The sequence below is a fragment of the Rhinolophus ferrumequinum genome, chromosome 24 (genome assembly GCF_004115265.2).
Source record: "Rhinolophus ferrumequinum isolate MPI-CBG mRhiFer1 chromosome 24, mRhiFer1_v1.p, whole genome shotgun sequence".
Lineage (NCBI taxonomy): Eukaryota > Metazoa > Chordata > Mammalia > Chiroptera > Rhinolophidae > Rhinolophus > Rhinolophus ferrumequinum.
This window is the reverse complement of record NC_046307.1, coordinates 22,026,949-22,034,851: the sequence shown is the minus strand read 5'-3', so window position 1 is coordinate 22,034,851 and position 7,903 is coordinate 22,026,949. Positions and strand designations below refer to the sequence as shown.

Genomic DNA, 7,903 nt, shown 5'->3' with positions numbered 1-7,903 from the left:
TGCCGAGGTCTGGGCCCCATCCCCTCCCTTATCCTGATCAAATTGGTTGTGAGTGGGTCCAGGCAGCTTAAAATCTCCCCAATGATTCTAATTGAAGTCGGGTGCAAGATCCACTGGTTTGCTTGAGTGGTCTTGAAAGTTCACCAGGCATCCAAGTGGCCTAGGGCTGGGCTCCTTCCATTCCGTAGGTCTGGGGCGGGCCTATGAACTTGTTTCTAACCAGTTACCATGGGATGCTGCTGATGGTGGCAATCTGGGGAGCACGTTTTGATCACTACTGATGCAGCTGAACCTGAGCAGGCCTCTGTGGGTTTTTCCTTCCATCCTTTCCCTTCTGATAATAGCAGCTGACTTGCCTTTGGTGAACTCCCCTCCTGTGCCTCTTAGGTCATAAAGTGTAAGTGATGCTCACCCTGCCTAGGTGGGAACATGACCATGTCTGGCCAATCAACAGAATCTATACCCTGGCTCCAGTGAGTGATTGGCTCAGCACTGGGCATGTCAATCATCAGAGTCCAGGGAGAGTCGGCCCTGCAACCCCTGGGAAGAGGCACTACGCTGGCAAGACCTAAGCCTGGAGCAGCTGCTGAACATCTGTCTGCATGAGAAGAGCCTGCCTGAGGATGAAGCAGGCAAAGGAAAGCAGAAAAAGAGACTAAGAGAGCCCAAGTGTTGATGACGTCCTTTTATCCCCTGGACCCAGCCAAATCTGACTCTAGACCTACATTGTTCAGTTATATAAGCCAATAAGTCCCTTAAGTCAGTTTGAGGTGGGTTTTTGTCCTGTGCAACAAAGAGTGCTGACCTCATGGGGACATTTAAGTGCCTTCCCCAGACAGTGGGATTCCAGCTTCTCTCTTCCTGGATTCCAGCTTCTTCCATCAGGCAATGAGCTTCAAAAAGGCCCCAGAATTGAGCAGTAGAACTCTTAGAGGTCATTTATTCCTGTCCCTCCTTGTTTAAGTGGGGAGACCTGGGGTGCAAGGAAGGCTGAGTCATGCATACAACAAAGTCAATGGGACATCAGCCCTTGGCTCTGTCAATAACTACACCCCTACCATGGTGGTGATAACAGCCAGTGGTGCAGTGCCAAAACTCTGAGCGGCCCCTTCTCAAGGACACCCAGGCAGGGGCAGGCGCTCACTCCTTCAGCATAACAAAGGCCTTTATTGCCCTTTTCTTGGTATCTCAGTTTCTATAATTCCAATTGAACAAACGCACACATCCACGTTGTTGTTTTTAATCACAAGTGGAGGGTATGGACTTGGAAAAATTTTTCAGAAGACAAAGATGAGCAGAAAGGGGAACATAAAACCCTCCAGTACTCTTACCACCTGCACTGACCCTGACAACATTTGGGGAGCATATCCTTTTGTGTTTATTTTCTTTTTCTACAAAGATTTATATCATGCAAGGTGGGCATTAGCTCTGAGGGACCCAAATTATCCTCCTGAGGAAGGAACTGGGGCAAGGCTTGGAAGTGAGAGAGGGAGAGAGAGCTTCCATTCTTGGGGGTCATATCAGACAGGGTTCTTTGGGCAAGCACCGGAAACTAACGCGAAGGGATTTTGTCGGAAGGCCAGTGGAGCCCTCTACAATCAATGAAGGGCTAGAGGAGCAGGCTTGGAGCAGCAGGAGTTAAGGGAACTCTCTGAGCCAAGAAGCAGGAAGCAGGAAAAGCAGTCGTTACCTTCCACAGGAACAGAGGGGGGATGCTATCAGTGACCCCACAACTGCTATTGCCACAAAGAGAATGGCCAGAAGCCATTCCCCTGTCCTTGCCAGAGTCAACATCCTGGGAAAGAGCATTTTTGATCATGTGTCCCCACTGATTCACCCAGGTGAGGAGAGGAGGGAGCTGACCCTTTTGGCTTCAACCAGAGGAGGCCAGCAGTGGGAGGAGCCAAGAATGACCCCTCCCCAAAGACAGTCGGGAAGAGGCAATTTCCCTTCATGAAACTGGGGTGCTTTTAGGAGGACAATGGGTGCTGTACAATCCGAAACTAAGAGCTACCCACAAGTGAGCCTAGGGAGAACCAGCACTTGGGAGCTGCTGCTTCTAGGGAGAGTGTACATGCGAGTCAGGAGTCTTGATCCTTGGTCCTAGCTTGGCCATTAGCTTGCTGTGTGATCTTGAGCAAGTTACTAGAGCTCTCTGTTCCCTACATTCCTCCTCAGGCAATAATCTCTGCTCTGCCCACCTCAGGGCCTGCTCAATGGCTTGAATGAAGTTAAGCTTGTAAAAACCTAGACAAGGCAAAATAAATAAAGAATTAACAGTAAGTAACGTGGGGAGATTTTCTGCTGCAATATTGGCTTTTCTGGGGCTGCAAAGTTGAGGAACTACGAAATAGGGTTCTGTTTCAGAAAAACAGTTGTTCAGGGATGCTTCTCCACGTGCGCGTGAGTATGTGTGTCTCCATCTCTCTCTGACTCCATGTTTCTCTCTGGCTCTGTCGTTCTGTCTCTTCTTTTGTCCCTCCCTCTGCTCTCTGTCTCTCTCCCTCCCACATGCCTCCCTCACCTTTTCCCACTCCTATCCAGGCCAGAGCTGAGGTGTTCTCACAAGCAGCTACTCAGGGCCCTTTTAGACCAGGTCTGCCCTCTGTGGTTGGCAAGATCAGATCAAGTCAAGACAGCCTCTGGGTTTTTCTGGGGCTCTGGCTCCAGGCTTAGAAGGCAGAGCATTTCAGTCTCTCACAAGTCCCAGGAGTGTGTGAAAAACTGGACCTCACTGACAGATCAAGGCAGAGAGGCCTCAGGCTGCCACACTCAGCTCCTGGGGAAAGAGAGGGAAGGGGAGGGGACTCTAGCACTTGGTGACTGAGGACTTCAAAACAAGGTAGCCGGTCCTGGTGGCCCCAGCTCAGCCCTGCTTCCTGCCCACTCCTAGCCTCTACCAGCTGACCTGCTGCCGCACCCTCTGCACTCAAGACAAACCTGGGTGAAAATTCTGACTCTCCCACCTGCTCATTGTGTAACCTTGGGCAAGTCATGAACCTCTTCTGACCTCAATTTCTTTGTCTGGAAAATGGAGATGATAAGAGGTGAGTTATAAGGATCTTGTTCAACAATAACATAGCACAGAGCAGCAGTCAGCAATCTCCAGCCTGCAGACCAAATCCGGCTTACCACCTGTTTTTACTTATGCGGCACTCAAATGTCTGAGATACTACTGGCCTTTACAGAAAAACTTTGCCTCTCCTTGGCACAGGTTTAAGAGTGCAAACCACCCGCGTTCAAATCTCTGCTCTGTCCCTAATTTTGTGACTTTGGGAAGGTCACATAATCTACATGTGCCTCAACTTCTTCTTCTGTAAAATGGGAATAACAATTGTTATTATGGGTTGTTTTGAGGATTAAATTAGTTAATATTTGTAGAGCACCAGGACCAATGTCTGCCCATAGTATTACGTAAATTTAAAAACGAGGTCATGTCAATGAAGAATTAAGCTGTATCGCATGTTTTAGACTTAATTGGAAGCAAAAATCAGAAAGAATAGCGGCTTTGTCCCTGTGATTGTCCTGGGCTACATTTTTTTTGTCGGACACTCGAAGGAAGACCTCCACTATAAGACGGTGGGACGCACCGAGGGTGTGCAGGTGGGGGAGGGGAGTCACTGGGAAAGAACAGAATTGGATTCCCAGAAGCTCTGTCAGGAACAAAAGCACTAAGTATACAGATGATGGCTTGGAGCTGTAACCTAAGTGTGCTCAGTTACAGTATAAAGATATTACGTGTTTTGCCTTTTTTTTTTTTTTGCTCCTATTAAAGAATAAAAAAGAATAAGAACTGGTTCTTGTCTCTTCCTTGACCACTCCACCTCCCGAACAGAAGATTTTTGACTCATGGACTCTTGAAAAGGAGTTGAATGTGGAATCAGTTTTCCCAAGGTGGGAGAGGGAATGGAAGACTTGAGGTGACTGGGGAGACATGACACAGTAGCACATGTATGACATTATTAAATACAAAGCATAATATACTGCCACCAAGTGAATACAATCTCAGGCTGCATTAATAGAAGTAGGGCTTGTAGGAAGAAGGAGGTGATATCTTTCTCTCTACTCTGGCTAAGCATGTCCTATTCTGGGCAATTCAAGAGGAATGTCGACCCATTTGGTGGTATGCCTAGACCTTCTCATCAGTTGCACTGGGTTTCTCCCCACTCTCATTATTTCTGGCTATTAAAAACAATTGATAAATGTTAGTAGCTCCTGTCTTCTAAACCTTCTCAATTATGCAGTACTCACACAACTCTCCCCTGGTGAAAGCATGCCTGGAGAATGAGTACTTCGGCAGGTCAAGAATTCTACTTTATCAGCAGCTACAAAAACATTAACCTGATCCCCTGGGGCAAAGTTTAGCCTGTTTGGTAACTCCTGGGATCACCTGGCTCCAGGAGATCCTGAATCCCCCACTGGTTTCAGAGACTAGATGGTCCATCTCAACGTCTTCAAGGCCCCTAGCCATGTATCTGCAGCCTAATTTCCCAACCTTATCTCCCACTATCCCCTTTACACATATATGACTCAGCCAAAGGAGAATACAGTTCAGCTTTTTCAAAAATGCGTGCTGTATTAGTTGTTTTGTCATTGCAAAGGGCAGAATGCCAACTCAGACCAGTTGACCAAGAAAGGAAATTTATAGGGTCATGTGACTGAGATGGGTAAGGTTGTCTGGCGTCAGGCCCAGTTAGATCCAGCAGCTTAGAGGCTCTCTGTCTCAGTCTCTCAGCACTGTGTTAGCTTCATCCTCAGACCAGCTTTCCCCTTGGAACTTGCAAAATGGTTGCTGAAAGCTCCAGGCTCAAAGCTTGCAGCGCAACAACCTTAACAGAAATTAGAATTTCTTTCCTCCAAGAGTTTGAGCCCAAAGCCCAGGAACTGACTCCCATAGAACAGACGGTGGGTCTGTGAGAAAAACTGTTATTTCCCTTTTACAGAAGAAGAAATTGAGGCACATATAGGTTAACTGACCTTTCCCAAAGTTAAAAAATTAGTGACAGAACAAGAGATTTGTACCCTGGAAATCAAGTCCTATGGCAAGAGCCATTGAATACAGTGACTGAACAGACCTAAGTCAACATGCCCCAGGATGCAGAGGAAGAGACCTTCTAAGAATTGGAGTTACCTTCAGGGTCAGTGTTGCTTACACCAGAGGGCTTGCGAGTGGGAGGGTGAGTCCCTAAAGGACAATGTGCATTCTGCAGTTAGGAGCAGAAGAAACAGGAGACGGGCAGGCAGCAGCACGTGCCCACCACCACACATGCCATATCAGTCCTCCCAGCAGCCCAGTGAACTAACTGCTGCTAAAGGAAGTAAAGTCAGGAAGAGCACCTCTGGGTGCTGGAGGGAAAGTCCCTTGGGAGAGGGGAAAGAAAGGGGAAGGGAGCCATGGGGAGGATTTTGAACTTTGAAAGTTGACCTCCTTGCAAGGATCATGACTAATGAAAAGAGAGATGCCTCCAGAACCTAGTCCCAGAATCAGGCAGGGAGACCCAGGGGGAGAGGAGAGGAATTGTGTGCAGATACTACCCAACACCTGTCATCCCTTCCTTCCTTCTGGAAGAGCTCTGTACTGTATTCAGGTGTCCACTCAGCCCAGCCTCAGGGTGAATCACGATTGGTCCAAGTCTGTCATGATGCCCCCACCCCTTTTGCCAATGACTGGACTAGGTATGAACATGTGATGTGATTCTGACCAATGATATGCAGGGGGCTTTCCAGAACCATTTCCTTCACTGATAAAAAAACACAGAAGAAGAAGCAGACCAACCGCTAAGCTGGGCATTGTCTTGTCTGGAAGTGCAGCGTCTATCTTGTAACAAGAAGAGAGCCACCACGTATGCCAGTTGACCCCCATAGAGGACAGAGCAGAGAAATGGAAAGAACCCAAGCCCTGGCTTACGACATTGAGCCACTAGATTAATCAACCCTAGAACCATCTTACTTTGGGAATTCTTAGAATGTAGCATAATAAATTTCCCTTACTCTTTAGGCCAATCGCATTGGCATCCTCTCTTATTGTAGCCATGGCACACTAAGTGACTCAAGTAGGCTTTGCTTATTGAAGAGAGAGGACATTTTCAACACCAGCTATTGAGGCTCTAGGCAAGTGGCATCGCCATTCTGGGAAGTGTAGGTGATGGAAAGAGGACCAGCTTCAGAGACTCAAGACTCCTAGATCCATGCCCTTGAATACATTAATTCTCTTCTCTAGGCCTCAGTGTTTTCATCTGTAAAATGGAAGAATAACCTATACTTTATCAACTTGTGAGGACTGAGACCACACATAAGGTTCTGACATACATTATAATGACCATTTATGGAAGGATAGTGTTTATCTATATATCATTGGACCAGGATCTCAATGTCTAAACAATGACTTACAAAGTAGTAACTTTTCTTTTCTTTTTTTTTAGAAAGGAGTGTCATGGAGTTTAATTTGAATGGCAAAAATGTTCCACTTAATCGAAGGGCGAGGTTGTTCTAATAAATGCTCATTATAAAGTTATTCTGACGCAGAAGCAAGGGAACATTTCTGGCTCTCTGCCAGCATACCACATCAGAGCCGGTTAATAGGTATAAAGCTGAAGAAAATCCATGTGTCCAACAAGAGCTGCCATTTCAAGAGCTCTTTTCCAGGGGAAATCAAAAAGTGAACATTCTAGTATCCCACTCTTCAATTAAGCAAATGGGAGTGCTTCAGCTAACGAAGTTCATGACAGCAAGGTGCAGGATGGTGCCGGCAATAAGAAAGTCAGCAAAGGCTCGCTCCGAGGCAATGCCTTGGAAATCTGTTTTGTTCTGTGGGTTGACCTGTATTCTCAGACAAACCAGTAGGATGAAGGTCCCTACCTGAGAGATGCAGCCCGAGGGAAAGAGTTGAAGGGGAAGGTCCCCATGAGGAGACCATCACCAAACTGCAGTGCCCCGGTCTGCAGGATGTGCAGGAGGTTTGCATCCAGCCACTTCAGACACTGAGGAATGGAAATTCAGTTCTTTTCCAAGAACTACAAGATGACCAACACTACCAAGGCCGACATGACTACAAGGGAGGTACTCTGGCCTGCACTCCCCAAATTCCTAGCGGACCCCACAACCACACCCAATGTAAAGTAGTGACATTTTATCATAATTCTCTCAGAAGGCTTTTGAAAAGTCCAGATTCCTGGACTCCATCCATGGAGACCATGACTCAATAGATATGAGACGGGGTCTGTGGATTAGTCAGGACTCTTTCATTTGCAGGTGGCAGAAAAACCCAGCTCAAACTGGCTGAAGCCAAAAAACAAAAAAGCAATTTATTGGCTCATGTATCTGAATGGCCCAGGGGGATAAACCTCAGAGAAAGCTGGGTCCAGGTGTTCATAACATGTCATGACGTATGTCTGCCTCTCTCGCTCTCGCTCTCTCTCTCTCTCTCTCTCTCTCTCTCACACACACACACACACACACACACACACACACACACACACCCTGGTCATCGTTTGCCTCTGAGTTGGCTTCGTTCTTAGCCAGCAGTTCCAAGCTGACAGCTACCAGCCTAGGGCCTCTGAAAGAGAGCATCTCTTTCCCTATAGCGCTGCCAAGATCCCGGGGCTGCTGCTCCAGCCAAGCTTTGACCCTGGGCTAATCATTCTGTCCCTGACTGGCCCAGCCTGAAGAATATTCTCAACCCCAGAAACCGAGCCAGCAGTCTCTCTACCCAAACCACATGGGTTGTGTGTGGGGCAGGGAGGGTTCTGTAAGAGAACACAGAGGCTGTCCTCACGGAAGAGGAAGTGGTGCTAAGCAGGCAAATGCACCACAGGGCTCAGAATCCGTATTTCTTACCAAGTCACTCAGTGGATTCTGATGCAGAGACACGTTTGGGAAAGACTGCTGAATGGAACACTGGTTT

The 7,903-nt window shown here is 47.4% G+C and overlaps 1 pseudogene; it reads right to left on the bottom strand.

The window, feature by feature from the left end:
- Positions 1–6,686: 6,686 nt before the first annotated feature.
- Positions 6,687–7,046, bottom strand: LOC117017070 (dolichyl-diphosphooligosaccharide--protein glycosyltransferase subunit DAD1-like; annotated as a pseudogene).
- Positions 7,047–7,903: the final 857 nt, after the last annotated feature.